The 24,961-nt window shown below is 40.6% G+C and overlaps 1 long non-coding RNA gene across 2 annotated transcripts in view; it reads right to left on the bottom strand.

The window, feature by feature from the left end:
• Nucleotides 1-19,339, bottom strand: part of LOC125961414 (uncharacterized) — a 57,374-nt gene extending 38,035 nt beyond the window's left edge. For both annotated transcript variants that reach the window (XR_007472122.1, XR_007472121.1), the window contains exon 1: nucleotides 19,306-19,339. This is a non-coding gene — a long non-coding RNA (uncharacterized LOC125961414). The remainder of the gene's footprint in view (nucleotides 1-19,305) is intronic.
• Between the last annotated feature and the right edge of the window lie 5,622 nt (nucleotides 19,340-24,961).

Raw genomic sequence — 24,961 nt, 5'->3', positions numbered from 1 at the left:
TACCCCAGCTGTTCATGAACTACCTTTTGGGAAAGGTTGCGTTAAGATTCTTTTAAGTGCAGTTAATAGAAAGCAGGCCTGAGTAACTTAAGCTGAAATAAGGAATTTATTGGGCTTTCTCATAAAATCAAGGAAGCAGCCATGGGCAGGGCAGCCACAGGGCAGCTTGGGACTTAGTGCAGGCTGTGGCTCTTTTCTCTCAAGTGCTCCCAATAATGTGGTTTAACTCGAAGACATCTCCCGCTGAAACCTGCAAATACAGGGGAGGAAGAGGTTCAGTTGTGGCCAGGAGAGGCAGGCCATGGTGTGTAGACTGCTGCTGGGGGCCCTGGTCCATGTCTAGGGGCAGTTCCCAGCGCAAGGTCATTGACTGGAGCAAGGTAATCGCCTGAAGAGGTGCCTTCCACATTACAGGAGAATTCACACGACCTGGTGGGATAGACTATACGTCAGGCAGGATATGTTCAATGGCAAGTGACAAAAAAAAAAAAAAAACCCAAACCCCCCCAAAGGAAAAAAGGGGCTTTACTGACTCAGAAGACTGGAATGTACAGGAACGAAAACCGGCTGAGTCATTGCTGGATCCAGGTCTCAAATGGTTATGTCAGGACTTAGTTTCACCTCCCTCGCTCTCCCCCGCCTCCAACCCCGGCCCCACGTTGGCTTCATTCTCGGACAGGTTTTCCCTTCCTGGCAGCCCAGAAGTTCAGGGATTATTTGTCCTCTGTAGAGATGCCCATCTCAGTGCCTGGAGCACCTCTCTTGAGTAGTCTGAGCAACATCTCAGGAGAGATTCTAATTGGTCAGGCAAAAATAACGTGTCCCTCTGTGAACCAATCACTGTGGCCCTGGGAGGCTTGGCCCACACTGAGTGGCCAGGCTTTGGCCAAGTATCCACCTTGGGTGGGCTGTGGGTGGGGTCAACTCCCGTCAAAACACATGGGCTGAAATCTGGTAAATATTTAGTAACTGGCTCTGGGGATGGGGCAGGGGACATTTCTATGTGCAAATACTCCCACCATGCCTGATTTCAGACTACCTGCACAGTCTCAAATGGCTTAGAAGGTTGCTAAAAATTTAAGTCAGCTTTCATGAGCTGGTAAGACAAGGGAGAGGTGGCAGAGGCCAAGAGATAGTTTCCTAAAAAATAAAAAAAATCATCATTCTAGCACCAGCACCGGGATGATGGGGAATACGGTGGGCCAGACAAAGCCAACAAAAGCACCCTACAGAGAGTAAAGAAACTTCCATTTATTTTACTAGGTATCTATTGAGGTGTATTTCCACAAAAGTGCTAGGAAGTGGGTTCTAGAGGAGAATTCATTGATCCGTCACTAAGTATTTATTATCTACCAAGGACAGAGCCTGCCTCAATTTTGGGGCACAGAAATGAACTCATCACCTAGTGTGGGAAGCCAACATGTCACAAGAGGTAAAAGATATGGTAAGTGCTCTAATAGAGGACAGGTGTTAGTGGAGGGAGCAGGCAATCTAAACAGGGAGGGAAGGACTAGGGGACATTCCAGAGAGCAGGACTTATCTGTGCTGTTTCTCGCAGGATGTGTGAGAACTTGTCAGGGGTGGACATGCCAGGCTGAGGGTACAGGGTTTGCAAAGTCATAAGGGTATGAAGTAGCTCTAAGTGGTTTCAGATGACTCACGTGGGAGGGGGAGGCAGATAGTTGGGGGCTAGATCTTGCATGATGTGTTAAGGATGTTGGATTTTATTCTGCTGCCATTGAGAGCAATTAAGGTGTTTCAAACAGGAAGAAGGGTCATGATCCAATTGGCATTTTAGAATGGCTGGGCAGCTGTGTGGAGGACTGATTCTAAAGGAGGGAAATTGAAAGCAAGGAGATCAGTAGGAATTTAGGTGAAAGAAGGTGGGAAGAGCAAGGAGGTGAAGTGGAATCAACTTGGTGGCCCATTGGGTGTGAGGGGGAGGTGGAACCAGGAACTCACCATTTCAGTCTAAGAGTAGCTTTAACCCATTTGGAAAGACAGGCTTATATGTAGGAGAGAAACATAATACCTACATGCTAAGGAAGTAATGCCTTAGAAATAAAGTGTCTTACTGGTTTAATATCATAAGCTAAAATGATTCATGATCAGGAAGAAGAGAGATCCATATTGGTTGGCACAATTCAGAAAAACTCATGGATGAGGTAGAAAGGGATGGGCTCTAACTAGCAGGGATTGCATTAGTCAGAATGAACCAAAAACTGCGGTGCAGGTGACACACCCACACTCCTCGTCACTTTTGGGTTCAGGGCTCAAATGATGATGGTGAGATTCCATCTTCCCTCCCCACTGCCCTTTCTCTTTTCCTCTGGGTTGCCTTCATTCTCAGACAGACATACCCCCTTTATCTGGAGAAAAAGAAAAAAAGTCCCCTTTTCTAAAGAAAGGGGATCTGAGATTTCAATTTTTGAGAGATTGCAAGTTTGAAAATATTTTTATTCTTGAGTAACAATTTGGCTGGTTACGGAATTCTTGGTAAGAAATACTTTTGCATTAGCATTTTGAAGAAATGTATTGTCTTCCAGTTTTCAGCATGGCTGTTGTGATGTGTGATGATGCTTTTCTAATCTCTGTCTCTCTGGGAAGTTTTCAGGATTTGAAATTTTATGATATCACTTGGTGTGGACTTTTCTCACTTACTGAGCTGGGTAACTAATGGGTTCCAAACTTTCTTGTTATTTCCCCCTTTTCGCTCCTAATTTTTAGTATTGTTTTATAAAACTTCTATTATTTGGATATTGTATCTTTAATTTTCTTCTTAATATTTTCTCTCTATTGTCTACCTCTTTTTCCTTAGTTCTACTTTCTGGGAGAATTCTCACCATCGTCTTCCAAACTATCGTTTGAATTTTTAAATGTTACACTCTATCTTTTAATTTCCAAAAGCTATTTATCGTTGTATGCATTTTATTTATGAATGCTTTAACACTCTGAAGATATTTCAGTATTTCTGACATTTTTTTCTTGCACATTACACAGTCTCTATTTCCTTAGCATTCCTCCTTTCCCCATGTCTTCATCTCTGAATTTTATCTTTGAGGTTTTTCTCAAATACATGTGATGCTTGGATGTCCATCTGTATTTTGAAGTGAGGCACTAAAAGCACACTCAATGCTTTACGTCTGGGATGACTGCTGACAGGTGGGCCTCTGAGTGGGAGCAATGGGCTGTGACTTGCCTGTTGCATGGAAATCCCCCAGGATGTCAGTATCTGTAGTTTTCCTTTCTCTTAGGTGAGTTTTTTTCAGAGAGGAAACAGTGAGCCTCTCACTTGGGAGGGAGGTGAGTGCTGACCTGGTAGCCGAGACTGGGAGCTGAGCAGAGACAGGATGGTGAGGGTCTTTGTCAGTATGCCTGCTTGTATCATAAAGGGCTGTCACTCTCAGCCTCCTTTGTGCTGGGTGTCCTTCCCTCCAGAGTCTTTAAACTCATGCCCTTAGTAACTTTCATTTCTGTAGGAGGAAGGTGGGGGAGGAAATCCTTAGAGTTTTCCTGATTTCACTCCAAGCCTGCACTTCTGCCTTCAGAAGTAACTGGTGCCTCCCAGTCTCAAAGTTCTCCAGGTGCTGGAGCTGAACTGGCTTCACGATGCCTTCCCACCATCCAGTCCTGGGCTAATGGGAAAGTACTGGGACCTAGTCACTTACCACTTGTTCATTCATTTTCCATCTTTAAAAATTTGGCTGACATTTCTCTCCTGTCATTGTCTGTTCTCCCACTCTCTTTGTCCTTGTGGAGTTTATAACTCTTTAATCCCTTTACCATCATTTTAGCATGGTTTTGAGAAGAAGAGAAGATAAACCGGTGAATTCAACCCACCATTTTAAACCCGAGGTCCTTTAATATACTTTCTATTAATTTTTAACATGTCCATCCATCCCCCTCTCTCTTCACTGCTGCTCCAGACAGTCGGACACCTTGATTGAGCTGTCCTTGATGGCTTTGTTCAAGTCTTTTCCTGTTGAGTATTTCACAAGGTCAGCATCCACAGAGCTGAGGTCAGCCCCCCAAATGTGCATCACAGGAACTTTAGAAGAGCATCTTATTCCTTGTAAATGCTGCCCATCATGTCCTCACCCGCCCTCTTTTCTAACTGGAAGGGGGAAATGGGGCATGACGGAAGAGACTGTGATCTTTGTGACAGATCCTACAGTCATACAAAAATGCAAATGGGAGCCACAACATGGCTGTCCATTTTTCGGTTTTATTATATTTTGAAAGCCTTTTAATTTTCTTTTTCTGATAAAGCCTTTTGAAAAACACTCAATTCTAAAAATACTCCAACAGTGTAGAGAATCAACACAACCTTCCCTAGCTTGTCTCCTTTAATCCTGTGCCTTATCTTTTATACATTTGGTTTGTATCCTTCCATATCTTTAATGCAGACCTTTATGCTTGTACTAGCATATAAGAGTTCATTTATTCATTTAACAAGCAATTATTGAGTCTCTATTTTGTGCCAGGCACTGATACAGCGATGTAAGCAATATGTTGGTGAACAAGACAGGCCAAATCCCTTCCGTTCTGGGGATGTACGTTCTAGTGAATGTGTAAAGCTTTAAATATCCAACACACCTTACATCCACAAATACACACACTCACTGGCCATATTATGCATAGCTTGTTTTTTACTTATCATCTAGTACATCTTTCCATATTAGTACCATAGATCTTCTTTATTATTTTTAATGGTTGTGCGGTGTCTCATTATATGAACCCATCATTTGTCTACTCTCCTAATAATAATCATTTATATTACTTCCAATATTCTTCTGTTACAAACAATGGATCAAGCATGATTTGTGCAAATATTCCCCTATTGATCAACCTTGAAGTGTTTCCAGTTTTCTATTTAAAAATCTTTAATTTTACAAACAACTTTGCAAAATTGATTTTGTACATTTAACTTTGTACTCCTGTGCAAGAATATCTATAGTGCGTGTGTTCCTATCAGAAGAACATTGGGGTCAAATGGAACAGTATTATACATTTTGAAAGCTATTGCCAAACTGCCCTAAAAAAGTTTGAATTTATTTAAACTCCCACTAGCTATGAAGGAGTGTGCCTGGTTCTGAAAAAGGTGTTTTTGATATGCATGGTGAGTTTTTTCATTTTGCCACGTTGCATTTCCCTAATTTAAATTTGACTGTGGCAGGACTGTATGCTTCCAGACACTGCTTGATTTATACCATGTGAGATTTCTTAACAGACTCTCTCAAAGCAATGTGGACATTGAAAACTTATCATTTTCCTTCCACTAGATCTTGAACAAACAAGCTAAAGAAACTTGGTCTCAGACTCATCTTTGAAAAAGTCATTTAATGAAAAAAAAAAATCTAAGAAACCCCCCCAACTATACATCTATATATAATCTTCAATCACTTTTAATCCATAACAAAATGTTATTCTTCAGTTCATATTTAGAAAAGCAAAGCAAATTTTATGTGTAAGGTCATCTCTATATACTCTCTCAATAAGCAATCTCAAAGATCTCTATGCAGGTTGTGGCATGATTTGGTTGTAAATGAATGTGCATTACTAGACATGAAAACCAGAGTTATCCAAACGTGGTGACTAGGATGGGCAACGTTAGACATCACAATATGAACAACGGTCACTCACAGCAACTTCAAGAAGTTATCTCCAATCACCTACCTTCCTTTCACAGACGAGCTTTTCTGTAGGGTTGCTCAAATCAGATCCTTGCTCCTTTAATTTCTTTCTCTCTAAGCGAATGCAAATTGTGCTTGACTTAACCAAGCAGCTCTGCTTTAATTTGCTGGCAAGATGTGATGCGTAACCAAAATGGATTTTTAGGCCCATCAAATGTCTATACTATATGGTTCAAAAGCAGAGTGACCTTTACGACTTGCATTGTGCATTGCATATCTAAAATCAGAGACCAAGATTGGAAATTCTCACACTATTTTCCTTCATTAGAGGAGAAAACAGAATTCAGTTGGACACATGCACTAAAATTAGATTCTTAAATAAACAGCCAAGGTCTTAATAATTCATGCAAAGACACAGGGAAAAAATGAGGAAAATAATTGAGCAATGGCGGGCAAATACCATGTCGTTTTGTACTGCCTCACACTAATCATTGGTACTGTATATCTCTGATATACAGGTTTATTAATGAAACGAAAAGGCATCTACTATGGATAAATAATACATCATATGGCATTCACATATGCTATGTGTAACAGAGATCAGTGACACCTATCAATTCATTTTAAATCAGGTCATGCGTACTTCGCTCAGTCTGCAGTTTGTCAATCTCTACTTTCTGCTTAATAGATGTCGTGGTTTGCTGTGCTTAAAAAAAAAAGGCACTGTAGTGAGGAACCAGGTGAGATATAAAAATAATTTAAAAAAACAGCAAGACTCACTCTGCCTCCGTAAAGGCAGCCTAAACAGTGATATATTTGTACATTTATCATCACTAACATGGAGTCAGCCTAGAGATTTAGTGAAAGAATTCAGCAGTGCCATTAAGAAATGAAGACATTTTGCAAACTTTTTTTTTTCAATTCTACAAACACATTAGGATATTTATGACTCTGGATGAAGAAGAATTAGTATCATTAACATGAAGGGGTTGTCAGGGAGGTTACAGGAAGCCAGGGGTCATGGGACAGGGGGGCAGGAAAGAAAGGCATAATCCAAACTGAGAAAGTAGATTAAATAGAGATTTCTAAAAAAACAGAAAATAATTAGTGGTATAACATAAATAGACATCATTAGCTGTAGTAATGTCTATGACAAATAAATAACATTTGAAAACAATAAAATTCGTGGTAATGTACTGTGTTGTAATATTGCTGGCAACATGTGGGAAGCCTCTGACAGATGTTAAACAGATGTGGCAATTAGCAAACCTTATGGTCATGCCGGTAAGATTATTATGCAACACATTCTCCAGCAAAATTAGATGATTTCCTTCTTTGTGTGGCTTTATCCACGTGGAGAGTGAGCTAGTCTAATGTTCCATTTAAGCAAAGTCGTTAGCTGATATCTCCTCAGCCACACACATATGCAAGTGTGTGTGTGTGTGTGTGTGTGTGTGCGCGCGCATACATATACATATATATTTTTTGATGTCTTCTGAAAGATTTAGAGTAATTCAGAATTTAAACAAGAACAATATCAATTCAGCTGTGTAGCAGATACTTCAATTATAATCGCTAATGGACAAATTGAGAGATAAAAAGACTTTTCTATCATGTTGAAATTCAATGAACAGTTTTCAATTAGGCTCAGGATATAAAAGGAAAAAAGAAAGCGACTTTTCCTTGATGTTTAACATTGCTGAGAAAGATGAGAGGAACTTTGCTTTTTCATTATACTGAAGAGATGCATATAATGCGGCATATTTAAATTATAAATCAGGTTGCTATCTGCCAACTGAAAGCAATATCAATTAGGACTTAGGTGGATTAAGCTTTAAAATGCCTTATATTTAATGACAAAAGTATGACTGTTAATCTCCACAGCCATCAAAGGGATAATTTAAGGCAGCAAGAAATCAAAGAATGATGTCACAAAAATAGGCCCTTGCAGATTTTTGGATAGTATTATCGTAATTAATGTACTTCGGATGACTTTTTTGTGGGTTATGGGCTTTCACAAAAGCATTTATTGCAGGCATAAAATATAAAACTCTAAAGAGTGGGTTTGACTAAGGTTGACTGGAGGGTCCTTACCCTTTCTGCTCAGTAATTCCTGTAAAATAATAGTTTCATTTACAGGCGCAATTTATAATGTTGAATTTATGGCAGTTCATCTGATATAAATCATGGTAATAGCATGATCTATTGTATGTCACTTGAGCGAATGCAAATTAAATATTGTTAAATTAAAGAAAAACTGTTAAAATAACATTAGGTTGTAACTAGAGCTGCTGGAATAAAGGAAATGTGGGGTTAAGGAGGAAATTTCACTATTGTAGGTCTCAATCTGATACTGGAATGTGTTGCCCAAAACAAATGTACCTACGCAAATAAAAAAAATGGGAATGTGGAATTATGGAGAAAGTTATAAATCCACTCCAGAGCATCCTTTCATTTTGATTTCTAACCACAACTCTAAAAATTAAATAGCTGTTTTTGTACTGGGTTTTGCTTCCTACAATTCTTTAATGTCTTATTCAGCAACTGGAAATGAAGTTTCTTTTGTAATTACTTGGTTTTTTTTTTTTTCTTTTGAGTCATAGGCTTTTTTTTTTCTTCCAGGAGCACTTTCAACAAAGCTATTGTTTATTTACTTCTCCAGACCCCAGCATCTCTCTGTTAACAGGCCCAGAGAAGAGAGCACAGGGGGTTAGTCGGTTAGGCAGCTGCTGCTGATTCTTTTCATTGCTTCTACAGTGATACGTTGTGAGGCCAAATCAGCAGAGCCGATTACAGCTTCAATTCTTGAATGTGTTTCTGGAAAGCCTGGGTCATTAATAAGCAGAAGTCATTAAAATGCATCTATCAGACAAATTTACTTCCTCCTACAAATAAGAATTCTCTTTATTCCACTTCAGAAGTTGATTACAACTCGTGTTCAAAACGAACCAGAACCATTGTGCTAAGATAAATTTGGCGTGGGAGGGTGGAAGGAAGAGGGAAAGAAAGAGGCGGTGGGAGGGCACAGAGAGGGAGGAGGTGAGAGGCAGGCTAAGATGAAACAGGGAGTACAGGCAATATTATTTCCCTTTTACTTAAAAAAATATACATTACAAACCATATCATCAATGGATCACACTTGGCAAGGAGTAAGTTGGGGATTTTGGGGTGTGTGTGTGTTCTGTTTCACGTGTAACCTAGCACATTGTCAGAACTCACTAAATGTTGATGGATGACAGGGTGACATACCCATTATAACATCAATTAATTTGCTGTCAAGAAAAAGTGGGTCCTTCAAATTATCCAGCCATAATTGCCTTGGCTTTGCTAACTTTCCCCCCCTCCATAACAGGTTATGTGAGTAGTTATCAACACATATGCTTCAGAAATATTCAATAAAAGGCTGCACTTTTTTCCCACATGCCATGATAGAAAAAAAAGATATAATGATGTGAATATGTGGTTATCCTGATAGACCAAGGAAGCAGCATGGGGGCTGTAAAAAGGAACACTGATAGTAGTGCTGCATAAACCGGGTTTGAAGATGAGCTGTAATATTTATTAAGCACTTATTTGCCAGGTATATACTAACCAGGGTCAGGACTAGAGTAAGGAAAGTGAGGCACTCACTGTGGGTACAAAATTTAGGGGGGAGGGCACGTCAGAAAATTCAGTTATCAAGATAACTCATATTTTGTGCAATATTTTAAAAAATCAAAATTAACATAAAATCCAAAATGAACAAAATATCAAAAATTTAAATAAAGACAGTGCTGTGTGGAGCCATATTGAAACCTAAGGCAAAAAAGGAAAATTTGCATTTCCCATATGATGCTCATATGTATTTTTTAATTGTTAGTTTTTTTCCAGAACATTAAAGAAGTTGGAAAAAAATACTGAAAAATTGACAAGCAGTTGTATTAAAATGCATAACATTAAGTTTAAATATTTTATTTGTACCCCAAACAGAATTGATGATAATTTCACTTTTCTCCTTGAATGGAAGTAAAACCATCATCAACATTTTCAAAATCTAATTCAGAAAAAAATTAACCACTAAAAATATATAAAAGCATGTTTATGGTAATGTATATTTTTTTGTTTTGACTAAGAATCCAGTATGCATTCACACAGAGTTGTTACTGATCCTACTTTTACGTAACATTTTGATATTTTATTCATCATGGATTTTTTCCGATAACTTTGTTTTTTTAAAAAAATGTTGCATCAAAATATGATTGATCTTTTTTTTTAAAAAAAAATAAAGTTAACACTCTTTTGGTTTTGTTTTGGTTTTTTGGCCGCGCCGTGTGGCACGCAGGATCTTAGTTCTCTGACCAGGGATCGAACCTGCACCCCCAGAAGTCGAAGCACGGAGTCTTAACCACTGGACCTCCAGGGAAGTCCCAAAATATGATTGATCTTGATTACTGAGTTTTTTGGCATCCCCTTAAATTCTATGCCTGAGGCAAGTGCTTCATCCACCTTTCCTAGTCTCAGACTTAAAGCACTTTATATATTATTCATTTAATCTTTCAATACACCCACAAGGTAGGCCTTATTATTATGCCTACTTGCAGATGAGGAAGCTGAGTGGCAGGGGACCTTTCAGTGCCCCCCGCCCCCCCACCGCCCCATTCCCTAGGCATTCTGTGGCTCTGCCCCAGGGCCTTCTCTGGTCTCCAGTGAATGGTCTTATCTACATGGGTGTAGAGGTACTGCCCTGTCATTACCCCTGAGAGCAGCCCTCCACCACTGCTGGCAGAGGATGAATATCCCCCCACCCCCTTCCTTGCTAGGCGGGGCAGTACTGAGGCTTGTCTCCTGGAGGGCCTGGCAGGATTGTGTCCAGTTGTCCCCAGCAGTAACCTGCTCCTTGATGAGCAGTAACTTTCCATATTGGGCTCCCTCCCTTCCCTGTCTTGCTTCCTACATCCCCACCAGTGCTTCTGGGGAATCACCTCCCAAATAAACTACTTGTCCTCAAAACCTGTCTCAGGGTCTGTTTTGGGGGAACCCAACCTGAGATACTGTTGTACAGAGATATTGGTTAAGTAACTCATTAAGTTTCTATATTTAAGATGATGTGGGAGAGTAGGAATTCACACCAAGGGAGCCAGCCTCTAGAGTCTGTGTTCCTTCCCACACTCTGCCAACAGCTTGGTGAACTCTGGCCTGTGGGCCAAATCTGGCTCACTGCCTTTTTCTGTCTGGCCATGGGCTATGATTATTTTTATCTTTTATAATAGTCAAAAAATAATAATGAAAAATTACATTTTTTGACATGTGAAAATATGAAGTTGAAATGTCACTGTCTATAAATAAAGTTTTATTGGCACACAGCCGCGCTCATTCATTTACATATCACCTGCGTATGCTTTCCAGCTACAGGGGCAGAGTTGAGTAGTTGTGACAGAGACTGAATAGCTTGCAAAGCTAAAAATATTTACAAACCTTTATGCAACAAGTTTGCTCAGCCCTGCTCTATGGCCTTTCTATTCTAGTTTTGTAGCTTATTAGTTGGGTGGCCTTAGGTAAGTTCCTTTACTTCTCTGAGTCTCATCTCAGATTTTGTAAATATAAAATGGGATAAATAATTGCTCCCTTATAGTACTTGTGAAGATTTAACATTTGAGGTAATATTTGCAAAGCTCCTAGCACACAGTTCACTTCCTGTAAACATAATTTCCATTTCTACCAAAGTAAACTTTATGAAAATATTGTTATTTAAGTTGTCCCTTAGCCTATGAAAACCGTATTTAGTAACCAGCAGATTTTTCTGGTGGGTTGGCCTGGAATAGTGTTTACATTCTATAGTTAATGGTGGGCCTAATTGCCTGTTAGCTGCAGATTCCTTTAAAGTTGGGCAAGACGTGGGAAAGCAGAGAAAACAAACGCATAAAAACAAAGCAGCATGGAAAATGTCAGGGGTAGTATGTGAGAAACTGGAATCAATATTCAAAATGCATGCATGTCTCAATTTTTCTTTGTTACTGTGTCACTGTTTGGAAAAGTCTAAATTATGCTTGCAAAAACTTAACATGCATACATATGTATGAAAGTATACAACTTAGCAGGGATGAGACAGACACACACAACAGTAGGTTTTGCTTAGAATAAGAGGCAGAAGTAGTAGTAAAATTCACTTCCTTACACAAGTGGAGGAGTGGGTCACTGAAGCAGACCCTTCTCAGGGATGTATAAACTGATGATGGGAAATTTAAAGGGTGTGTCTACATTTCTCTTAAATCCATCTCCTTTCCCCATTCCTACAGTCCAGACTGCCTTCCTCTCTCCTGCTTATGGCTTCCCAACCTGGTCTCCTTCCCCCCAGTGGTTTTCAACTGGGGTGATTTTGCTTCCCAGGGGATTTTTTTTTTGTCATAATCACGAGGATGCTACTGATATCTAATGGGTACAGGTCAGGGATGGTGATAAAATCTTACAATGCACAGCCCCCTCCCCAACAAAGAATTCTCCAGACCAGAATGTCAACAGTACCGAGAATCCCTGCTCTAGTCATTCCCTCCAATGTGTTCTCAATTCAGAAGCCATAGTGATTTTTACTTTCTAAAATGTAAATCTGGGGAGTTCCCTGGTTGTCCAGTGGTTAGGCCTAGGCACTTTCACTGCCATGGCCTGGGTTTAACTAAGATCCCACAAGCTGCGCGATGTAGCCAAAAAAAAAAAAAAAAAAAAAAAATCTGATGACGTCATTTCCTTGCTTAAGACCCTTTATTGTGTTCTCATTGCCTGTAGGGTAAGACCTGAATCCTTATTCATGATTACAAAGCTCCCTTGTCTGTTTTTTGCCTACCTTTTCCCTCATCTCTTTCCTCGTCCCATTCTTACTTTATAAACGCACTGTGTCCTTGCTTTCCTACAGACTTTGCATAAACTGTTTCCAAAAGCTGAGTCACTTTTCCACAACCCTCTTCACCTTTTCCTGGCTGACCCCGCTATGCATGAGTGGTGTCAAATATCAGCTTACAGGTTAGCTCCCCTGGATGGCAGCTACCATCTGTCCAACATGATGCTTAATCCCTTTCATTGTAATTGCTTGATCAATTATCTGCATTTCTATTTAGACTTGAGGCTCTCCCAGGGCAGGGATCGTGCCTGTCTTTTTCACTATGACATGTGCGGTGTCTGGCACATAGAAGGCTCTCAGTAAACATTTATTGATGGATGGAGTGCTTACGCTAGTTTGTTTATATGAAACAGTCTATTTAGAATGCTGTTAAGACATTTACAAGTATAGATAGTTGTGATAACTCATACTTTGGGGTTGTGATAATACTGATGTGCCATGTAATTTTACCAAATGAAAAATGAAGAAAGGAAGCAGAAATCCAAAAGGGTGGAACCTGAGCAATGTAAATTAATAGGCTGTTCTAGGTCCTTTGGAGAGGATGGAATAATACTGGTTAATTTAGTAAATTTTAAAAATAAATTAATTTAAAAAAATCACTAGATAATGGGCAATGTCACTGTCAAGATCTGTGGAGGGTATAAGATTTCACTTTGCTTTCCAGCTGACAAGTGAGCCTGCCACAGTTTCATGGATGCTGGCGGAAGACATAAGACTTGGGTCAGAGAAAAAAGATTTTGATACTCCATAGCACAGCAGAAGGCATGAGCTTCCTATTTGTATCTGTTCCCCTTGCCTGCAAGTCCCATGTGAGCACTGTGGAGTGGCCTAGGTAGATTTTGCACATGCAGCAGGTTTATACTATAGCTGAGGACCCCCATGTTTAAGAAACTTCCAATATCATTATAAAGGGGCTACTGGCATATCTGCTCAACCTTTGCCTTAGAGGGGGGCATTACCTTTATTCTCTCGTTCAGCAAACAAATCTGCTTTCTGCTCTGGAGGAAGACACAATTTCTATTTTTCAAGGATATATGCTATACAAACAAACATCCTTGAGAAGACAGTCTGGGACAAAACCTGTCACAAGACATGTAGAAACACCATGCAGAATCACCCCCTCCCCACTGGGAGTCACTATGATGCACTGAACTGTTTATGCTTTTAGAATAAGCTTCAGACTCAACCTTTTTTCTACCCTTTGAAGTTTGAGGTAACATGTCCTTGTATACTCATTTACATGCAAGATAGATGGGATGAAGAGAAAACGTAGAAACATGCCTGGGTTTTTCTGTATTAAGTTATTCTTGTACACGCATAGATAGAGCTTGCTGGCAAACATTCGAAAATGTATTTCTCTGGGAATGGCACCAGCCACCAAACCATCACATCTTGTTGATTCCATCTTCCAAATATTCCTTGAATTCACCTATTTGTCTTCACCTCCATGGCTGCCATCTTGTTTCAGGCTGCTATTTTCTCTCTTGGGGGTTATAGCAATGGCTTCCTAAGTGGTTCTCGCCTTCTGCTCCAGGCACTTCTTAGCCTGAGTCTTGAAGCCCAGTTTCCTTATCTCTGAAATGGACATAGCAACATACCTACCCCATAGAATTTTTGTGAGAATGACATGGAATAAGGTAAGTCAGCCTGACAAGTACTGAGGCTCAACTAATGTTAGCTCTCATGATTTACTACTTCTATATGCACAGGCCCTGAATTCATATTCTCTAATTTTGATTTCTTACAACCAACATGTACTCTGAGGCAAAAATCTTCAAAGTGAAATCACTCCTTATGAATGGAATCAAGTAAGGTCAAAGCATTTTTGGCTGAGAGCCGCTACGCAAGGAGAAGGGGTTTTAAATTGGGAAAAAGGATAAAATAGATCAGTTGATGCTCGCCCTTCAAGGAAATAGAATTTGAACTATTCTCCTACGGCAAAGCAACTCCATCTCACTGGGAATGCACATTTGCTAAGCGCATCAGAATTTTAAAAAAAGATTTGAAAGCTCTTCTCTATTCTGTGATTAATTGAACATGTTTGGGCCAATACAGGAGGAATAAAATTACCACATCACTATATATATGTGAGATAAAATATACGATTAAAAATATTTATTATACTGATGTGGAAAAGAATAATATGTTAAACAGATAAGCACGTAATAATGCATATTTTCCCCATAAAATTTAATTTATCCCTTGGGCTGAGTATAAACTTTCCTCTTGAACAACTTGCTTTCCAACTATAGACTGCTGAGCTAAACTGCTTAGTTTTACAGCAAATTGATCACTACTGTAATATTTCAGGAGCAAAATGATCCTCACCAGTCAGTTTGATTTCAAAGGCCAAAATTTATAGTATTGTTCCTGATTTAGTGATAAGATTTTTTAACATATGGAGCATTTTATCACCTTCTATCAGGACATGGAGTTGAACTTACAAATGAAAAAAAAAAAGCCAACAAAAGAGGGACCATAAATAATATACTACAGAATGACAGAAGAGTTTAATATTCTCTTCGGACTGGTGGGAAATTACTCAGATTTCTGTCCTTGTAAACATATGTCCTGGTCTCTACGGAAGATGTGTTATACGATCTTTACGCTCCTGAAAAAGTAGTCAAAGACAAAGCTGGAACGCCAAACCACAAGGACTTTGCTAATGTATAAAGGAAACTTTATTATATGTATGCTCCCCTGTGTCCCAACTCGACTTTATTCAAGGCAGATAAAATGTAGTCATTGGACACTTCTGATACGTTGAAAATAGGTGCAGACATTTAATGATGGGAAAGTTCATGACTCAGTAAAGATTACTCCCTAGCTGGTAGCTTAGGACAGAAAACTATAAAATCAAATTATGATAATCACTGGAGTCAGGAGAAAAAAGTAGGCCCACTGAGCTCTATTTCCTGAATTTTCGACTTCATTGTGCAATAAAGCACAAGGAACAGATTTTTGATAATCTCGGTAGATTTGCAAAGTAAAACTATTTTGTGATTCCTACAGTGATTTTTTGGGAGATGACAAGTTTGTAAGGGAAGCGACTGGGGTAAGATGAAACATGCAATAATAGAGAATAAAAACAATCTGCTTGCACCACAATCTACTCACATGTATCTGGAATTTACCTTTTGAAGTGTTGGTTTGACATTAAACCAGTAAAAACAGATGTGGTTGTCTTGGTTTTTAACCACCAAAACCTAAAACTCATTTTTTCCCAAACAACATTTCCATCACATAGCGGTGTCTACCTGTCCTGACATAGGAGTTAAACCATTGATCTGGGGCTTAAATAGGATTTTGAGCTTCAATTGTCTATTTTATCCCATGTAACTTATGTGTTGAGTCAGCAAGGCCAAATACACTTCTAGCAGACATCAAATCTAGATAGCTGGGGTCTGCAAGTTCTTTATTTTTTAACCTTCACTCAGATCCGTGTTTTAGGGAGAGGGTCGACATTTTCTACCTGTGACATTAAGAATATCTATGCCTTGGAAAGTGCCCTTGGCTGAAAAATCTCGTTGATGATTTTATATGGACTATCAGCCCCCGCTCTGTCAAATTACACAGCTGATAGCATTAATAGGAGGCCTTCTTTTTGATATGCTTGTTAAATTTATAGAGTTCTTACTATGTGCTTGGTTTTTTTGTTTGCTAAACATTCTTTTTTTCTTTTAACCATTCTGTATCATTAAGGTATTGCTGCAAAAGCTCAGCGACATACACATAAGCATTTGTTACTCTTGCTTGAGGGCGGCCAGCTAAGTGGCCTTTGTCTGGATTGCTCACATATGTGGGTGTCAGCTGGGGCCACTGGGTGACGGATGACTTGTCTCTGCTCCACATCTTGCATCCTCTGGCAGGCTGGCCTGGGCACGTTCTCATGATAGTGGCAGAAGGCCAAGCAGGATACACAAGACTCTTGAGGCCTAGACTCAAACTGCCACATCATCATTTCCGTCGCATTCTATCGGCCAAAGCAAGTCACAAGGTCAACCCAGGTATAAGGGAGTCTTCCTCTTTATCGAGAAACACTGTAAAGTGATCTGGCAAAGGGTGTACACACAGGGATTAAAAAGAATTGGGGCGTGTAATGGAATCCTCCATATAGCTCATTAAACCTGACCATCGCACTATGCGGTAGGTACTGTTATTATTCCCATTTTGCAACAGAAGAAATTAATGCATAGGGTGCTTAATTAATGCTGTAAACAATAAGAAAATCTCCTGTCAGAAATTGAGAGAGTCTGGGCTCTTGCTCCTGTACTAGACTGGTTGTAACCAACACAAAACCTGTAGCTCATGGACTTGGGCTTTGGAAATCTCACACCACCATGGTGGAGTGAGTATCAATTTTAGTTTGCAAAGTGAAATGCACAATGGAACTGTAGTCTCTAGATTTCAACCTACTTGTTGACTGGGAGCTCCCACTCTGCTGACTAAGTTCTTCTTGGAGATTCCCTTCTGTCAGGGACATGTGTCCTTGTTTGTGGTTGCTGAGCATCTGAATTCCCTCCTCAAGTCTGAGGAGCCCTCATGTGTACAAAGCTGAGCTCACCTCCCACTTCTGATGATGGAAAGGTGCTTTCCCAGTCTCCTTGGAAGTTCCAGATTCTGTTGAGAACAGGAAAAGCAGAGATTGCACAGGATCCATTCTGGCAGTAGGCTGTAGCAATAGCAATGGTCACGTCCAGGCAGAGGTAGAAGCTGTTCTGACATCAGTGTCCAATGTCCAGCACAGTTTAAACTACAGGGTCTGTGCCCAATGCTGGCCATAGGGGGCATCACCATGGGACCAGCCTCACAGCTCAGTTTTAGGCACTGTTATGACTGCAAAGTCTCCAGAGCTTCTCGTTCTTCAGAGCTTCTGGGAGATTCTGTGAGCTACAGAGAATACTTTAAAACTTTTTTTTTTCCGCTGAAATTAATCAGAATGAGCTTTTGTTGCTTGCAGCCATGAGTCCTGATCCTTCCTGATTTGTGCCACAGTTTGGGGACCTTGCACTGTGTCCAGGCATCAGAGATGAGTCCCTTGATCTACTGGCTTTAAACCACATAGGCAAGTCCACTGCCCAATTTGCCTGACAAACCCAGCAGCTTCCTGCTAACACTCTGCCATGTTTGGGATGAAGGGACTTTGGGGGAAATGCTTACGGCCCCATCTGCCTAGACTTGCTGTGTGATCATTCGCATTTTGGGACTTGCTGCCTCTTTAGTGGGCTACAAGAAGTGAGGTACAGGCCTCCCACCTTTCTGAGCCCATGGACCACCTTCCTTCTCTCTTTTGCTTAAATTCATCTTCTCCAGCCTGGAAGGATTCTCCTTCTATTCTGGGGAAACCCCTTTTCCTACATATTTTGTCCAATATGCTTTGGGTTTGTTTGCAAACCTCCTCTCTCTGTCTTTTAAAAGTCACGTTTGTTAATTGCAGGATTTTGGGAAAAGAGAGCCAAAAAACCTTGAGAACATCTTGAGTTCTGCCCCGAACTATTGAATGCACATCTGAAAACCTGATAAAAAGTGAGGAAGAGGGCTTCCCCGGTGGCACAGTGGTTGAGAGTCTGCCTGCCGATGCAGGGGACACGGATTCGTGCCCTGGTCCGGGAAGACCCCACATGCCGCGGAGCGGCTGGGCCCGTGAGCCATGGCCGTTGAGCCTGTGCGTCTGGAGCCTGTGCTCCGCAACAGGAGAGGCCACAACAGTGAGAGGCCCACGTACCGAAAAAAAAAAAAAAAAAGTGAGGAAGAGAGGGGGACAATGCTGGGAGAAAACGCTCCTTTTCCAAAGGGTAGCATCTTAACAGCATGAGTGTTGGGACCTCTGGCAGAATAGATTTCCAAATGCCTGGCATAGTTTTGGTCTACTATGTTTTTTTTTTAATTCATGTTCATGACTAATTCGAAATTTTCTGCTATCTTTTTTTTTTCTTTTTTTGAAGATGTTGGGGGTAGGAGTTTATTAATTAATTAATTGTTGGCTGTGTTGGGTCTTCGTTTCTGTGCGAGGGCTTTCTCCAGTTGCGGGAAGTTGGGGCCACTCTTCATCGCGGTGCGTGGGCCTCTCACTGCTGTGGCCTCTCCCGTTGCGGAGCACTGGCTCCGGACGCGCAGGCTCAGCGGCCATGGCTCACGGGTCTAGTTGCTCCGCGGCATGTGGGATCCTCCCAGACCAGGGCTTGAACCCGTGTCCTCTGCATTAGCAGGCAGGTTCTCAACCACTACGCCACAAGCGAAGTCCTGGTCTACTATTTTGATCTCATGCCCTGACATTTATTCCTCCTCCTTGTAAGGCCAACTGGCCCGAGGCAGGGGAACGCAATCAGCCTCACAGGTTGCATCAGACCGAAACTTTCCGGACCGCCCAGTTCCAGAAACTGACCTGGAGACTTTCCACCCGCCCCAGCCTTCCCGCCTTTCGAGGGGCGGGACTAACGGTCCCAAGACTGATGCGACCGGCACCAGATATTGCCACGATACCCGAAAAGACCACCAAATAAGGAATACCCTGCGCCTTCCCGGATTCACCACACCCCTTTCCCTTCTTCCCCTATAAATTCTTCCCAAACCCTCGCCCAGACGCGACTTCTCTGGCCCCTTTCTCTCGGCCCAGTGAACCTCGCCCGGGAGCATACCCAAATAATGCTTGTTTAAGCTCTCCTCCGTTTCTTGGTGCCGTTCCTTACACTCCTGTTCCACAGAACCTATGTTCCTGCTGAACCAAACTGTCACCGGCAAAGCCCAGGAACAATTCCCAGGAAATAAAAATAGAATCTGGGTAATAAAATAAAGCCTAACCTTTTTTTCCTGTGTGCTTCATCTGGTTTCACTGGCTCACAGGCTGCTACGTGCAGAGGCCTCGCACCCGGCGCTTCAGACCAGAGTTCCTGATGGAAAACATCGGCACCGGCACCTCAGCTGCGGCGCCGTGTACACAAGCGCTGCACTCGACACTCAATCCAAGATGGCAGCGGCAGGCCGTGCGCAGAGACACTGCACCCGGCACTGTGATCTGGAGCCGTGAGCAGCAGAGCGACTGCTAGCCCCGCGAGAATTCCGCCCTCTCCCTTCCCCGCTGCTAGCGCCGCGAGAATTCCGCCTTCTCCCCTCCCCGCTGACAAGACCCTATAAAGCAGGCCTGCGCACTGCCTGTGGGGCAGCGTGCGCTCCCGAGCTTTTTGCCTCAAACAGTGAAGCTTTCCTTTGCTTCTGAACTGAGCTCTGTCTCATTCTGTTGTCCTGAGTGACACTGGGCAGGAGGTCTCTTGTTGGGGACTGACTCCAGAGGGTCATAACAAAACCAGGTAACGTCTCCAATATCTCCTTGCTTCCACATCTCTCTGCACAATTATTATCTCCGTCTGACATGTCCCTTATTTCCTAGTTCTTAGAGGCCAAATCCTAACTGCCCTCAAGAAGAAATGAAGATGGTGAGGGGAATACAGGCAGTAACTATATAATATCCTTGTATGGTGACATATTGTAGCTGGACTTATCTTGGAGATCATTTTGAAATGTATAGCAGTATCGAATGGCCATGTTGTGTAACTGGAACCAACATAGTGTTGTTGGTCAGTTATACTTCAAAAACAAACAAACTCATAGAAAAAGAGATCAGATTTGTGGTTACCAGGAGTAGGAGTGTGGGGAGGGGGAATTGGATGAAAGCAGTCAAAATGTACAAACTTCCAGTTGTAAGATAAATAAGTACCAGGGATGTACAACATGATAAATATAATTAACTGCTGTGTGTTATATATGAAAGAGAGTAAATCCACGAGTTCTCATCATAAGGAAAAAAATTTTTTTCTATTTCTTTAATCTTGTATCTATATGAGATGATGGGTGCTCACTAAACTTACTGCGGTCATCATTTTATGATTCTAAGTCAGTCATTATGCTCTATACCCTAAACTTATACAGTGCTGTATGTCAATTATATCTTAATAAACATGAAAGAAAAATAAAAGAGAAGTGAAGAGAGGAAATCCCCATTGGCAGGCAGAGATACTATTTGAATAAGTGTTTCGAGAAATAGTTTGGCCGTTTTTGGAAATGTGTATAGACAGAGTTCTTATTTTATGGAGGCTTATGTTTTGATAGAATAACTAGTTGAAAACTTGAACTTTTGGAGTTCTGGGGTAGTACCATACTGCTTTTCCTCAAGGAGAAGATACATTTCCTAAGCCCCTCCTTCCTTGGAACTCTGGGTTCTTATCAACCTCATTTGTTCACTGACTAATAACAGGAATGGGTGCAGAGGAGAAATTTTCAAGTGCTCAGGAATAAATGGAATGATAATTTTAATGTCAGTTTAAATTTAAGTGGGCTAGAAATTACCTATGTGGATTTCGTCCTCTTGTGCTCTCTCTTCTCTTTTATCTTGAAATGGTAATTTTCAAGGATGTCTTCCTTCTTTCAAGGACATTTATTGAGAATTTACCATGTGTAAGACATTATGCTAAGCATTGGCTTTATGTATATAGTAGAACATTAAACAAGTTAGGAATAATGGGGTGTAAACATAAAGCAATTTTATTTTATCTCCCACTATCACTTAAAACTTTATTGAACTGGGAGGGGTTTTCCTCTGCCCTTAGATGATTTTTATTTTGATCACTCATTTTAATAGAAATTTCTACAGTTGCTCTGTTACTAAACATAGGTTTAGTTCAGAAATTAGAATGTCTTGCACCATATAAGAAGCCAATTTCTGAACGTGACTTAAATTGAAATCTCCTTCCCTTAGACATGCTCTTCAGGAAAGCCTACATCCATTAAATAGGGACGTGGTCACCTTCTTTCTTCCTTTACTCTGTAGATACAAGACAGTTCAAAGGGGTTTCTGACCTTCTTGTTCAGAGAATGGGGATGGAGTTGAGGCTGGGTGAGCAGGGAAGTGTCCACGTTCCTGATAATGCTGTGAAATGCCTCCACAGTCTGGCACTAGCAGATGTGTAAGCTGACTCTTTTCCCTCTCATTGTCCTGGGTTCTTTGGAGATTCTTCTCCCACTGCTGAGAACTTGCATAAGAACCTTTCTGTTTTTCCATTAATTCTTGCTTAGGGGACAAGGATTTCCCTTGATGATGCTCTCCCTACTCAAGATATCCAGATCCCCCAACTCTTTGCTCAGAGGGTTTACAGGTACCTTGGATTATGGCATTGAACTGTCTACATGGGGATGTGTTGGCACTAGGTCTCATATTCTGTTATGAGGTCCTGGAGACAAAATGCCATCGGTAATGAATTCTCTCTTGCAGCTTCCGGATTCCAAGGTGTTTACTCCTTCCCCAGTCTGAGCCACTTGTCTGCCCCCTGCCCCCCTTTCCTACTATCCAAGTCTGAGCCCTATTTATTGGGAGACAAAAATTCCCCCTGGAAACATGCATCTAAATTTTTCTGTCTCAGAATTAGTCTTGTGGCTTCTTTGAGTCTGTTTTTGGTTTGGGAGAAAATGTTCCTCGGAATGCCAGTGAGAACAGTGGGGGAGGGAGTGAGGCTGAAATAACACAGAACAATAGTTAAAGACCTACTCCTGCCACAGACCTTGATTAAAGGGTCATTAAAGGTTTTTCTAAGAGGTGTTATTTTTTGCTGGTACTGAAGGATAAGTTTGTCTCTGAGGTAAAGTAAAGAAAAAGGATGTTCTTGACAGAAAGGATAGGGCCCCAAAGGGAAGGTGTCTGAAAGTACATAACACGTGTGTGAAAATGGAAGATCCTTCATGAAGAAGCACTTGGTTTGTCAAGCGAAGGGGCTTGCCATTTACCCAGCAGCCCCTGAGGACCCTTTGGAATGTTGTAAACAGGTAAGTGAGGTGTTCAAGAAAGACAGTGACACCTATAGGAAAAAACTAACAAAAGACACGTAAGATATCTATGGAGAAATTTACAGAAACAAAGCAGGCACTTGACAAATAGAGAAATCTGCTGTTGTAAAGCCCAATAGTTGTGCTGTTCATTGGTCTGATTTTCATGTCTATTTTTTCCCTTGATTACTTTTCTGCTGGATGTGGAAAGGTAAGGAACGGAAACAAAACTTATTTAAATATTTCCTCCTCCCTTCTCTGCTCCTCTTCAGAGAGTTGTTGAAAAAGTAAAAACAAAGCAAGACCATTTGGGTTTTAGAAGTAAGTGGGAAAAAAGAAGCATGCCAAAAAGGATATGTATATGTATATTCACTTGTAAAAAAGTGAATGAATAAATAAGCAGAGTACATATGGCAGTGTTAGTATACTCATGGAAAAAAATTTGGAGGAATATACACCAAACTGTGAATATCAGTGTTTTGGTGTATTTTCAAGTATTATATCTGAAATACAATATTTTTAAAAACAATAAGTATGTATTACTTTTGGAACCAGAAAAAATGGTTTTTTTTATATATATATATGTATAGACACACACACACACACCCCTATTAAGATGTCACACTTAAAATAATATCCAAAGTCCTATTAGGGCTCTCATGGCCCTACCTGATTCCACCCCTCGCTATCTCTGCCCTAATTTTCTTCCTTTCTTCCTCTTGTTCACTTCCCTGCAATGCAGTGGCCTCCTTGCTCCTTCTTCGTCATGCCAAGCACATCTCCACTTCAGTCTGCATTTGCCTACATTTGTGGCCCCAGGTATTTGCATGAGTCCCTTCTCCAGTTCAGATAGGTCTCTTTCAAATGTCATCACTTCAGAAAGGTGTTTCGGAAAGTCCTCATCTCTTAACTTACTTTATATTTCTTCATAGCACTTACCTACTAAATTGTATCATGTCTATTATCGATCTATCGGTCTGCCTGTCTGTCCGTCTATCTTCTATCTATCTCAATCTATCAATGTAAACTCTGTGAATACTTTTCCTAGAAGAGTCTCTGACACACCATAGGAATTCAATGAATATCTGTTGAATAAATGAGTAAATATATATAAATATATAGAAATCATTAGCTTGTAAACAGACAGCAATTTAACTTTTGTGTAGTAAGGGTTGAGTTTGCAATCTCAGAACTTTTGAAATTTTGGGAGGGATAATTCTTTGTTTTGGAGGCTGTTCTGTGCATTGTAGTATGTTTAACAGCATCCTGGCCCCTACCAATTAGATGCCAGTAGCTCCTCCCTCCCTGACCCCTCACCAGTGGTGACAACCCAGAATATCTCCAGATGTTGCCCAACGTCCTCTGGGGGTCAAAATCCTTCCCCTTTCCCTCATTGAGTACCACTGCTATGGGAGAAACCCAGAGTCAAATACCTCTTCATCATTCTAAAAATATGTAGAGCATCATGAAAGTAAACAGGGTAAATTTTGATCTACTGCTATGCTATAAGAAGGTGATGAGCTTAAAATTCCATCATGGATTCTCATACTTTCATGAGATTTACTCAGGTCTCAGCACCTCTCTACATTTTGGTTTTCTTGTTTAGTATAAATGCAATCTAATTTAATCTGTATATAAACATATCAATTGCATATTAAAATCAACATATTATAAACATCAAGCTGAATGCTTTCTTGAAGAAGCAAACTAAAAAAATTCATATTAATATCACAGATAAGCCAATTATTATATGAAGTAGTAAATAAAAAATATGATTAATCTAAAACTAGGAGTTTCATAAAGCAAAATATATGATATTAAGATGAGACTGCTTTAGAAACAATATTATGAATCCTCACATTTCACATGTAATTTGTTTAAAATTAATTTCCCAGTGTGCTATCTTATTTTTGTTTCACCTAGACTTATACTAATAAGTTTTATGAAACACTGATATTACTTAAAATCACAGCACAGAGAAGAAACCATTTCTCTGCTCTTAATTGAGGCAACACACACTGGTTAGCTTCAGAGTACTCAAGGCCCTGAGGATTTGCAGGTATGCTGGAATTCTTGATTATATGCCGGAAGGGAGCAGCGATGCAGCTCACCTGGTTTATTAAACAATCAACATTTTGGATTACCTAATAAAAAAATAACCTTTATAATAAAGACAATACAATTTTGAGCACTTAGTATGTGCAAAGCCCTTAGCACTATGACTACTTAATTCAGTCCTTACAACGACCTGGAAGTTTGATATTATTATTATTATTTATTTATTTTTAACATCTTTGTTGGAGTATAACTGCTTTACAATGGTGTGTTAGTTTCTGCTTTATAACAAAGTGAATCAGCTATACATATACATATATACCCATATCCCCTCCCTCTTGCATCTCCCTCCCACCTTCCCTATCCCACCCCTTGAGGTGGTCACAAAGCACCGAGCTGATCTCCCTGTGCTATGCGGCTGCTTCCCACTAGCTATCTATTTTACATTTGGTAGTGTATATATGTCCATGCCACTCTCTCACTTCATCCCAGCTTGCCCTTCCCCCTCCCCATGTCCTCAAGTCCATTCTCTACGTCTGCGTCTTTATTCCTGCCTGGCCCCTAGGTTCTTGAGAAACTTTTTTTTTTT

This window comes from Orcinus orca, chromosome 16 (genome assembly GCF_937001465.1).
Source record: "Orcinus orca chromosome 16, mOrcOrc1.1, whole genome shotgun sequence".
Lineage (NCBI taxonomy): Eukaryota > Metazoa > Chordata > Mammalia > Artiodactyla > Delphinidae > Orcinus > Orcinus orca.
This window is presented reverse-complemented; position numbering and strand designations above follow the sequence as displayed.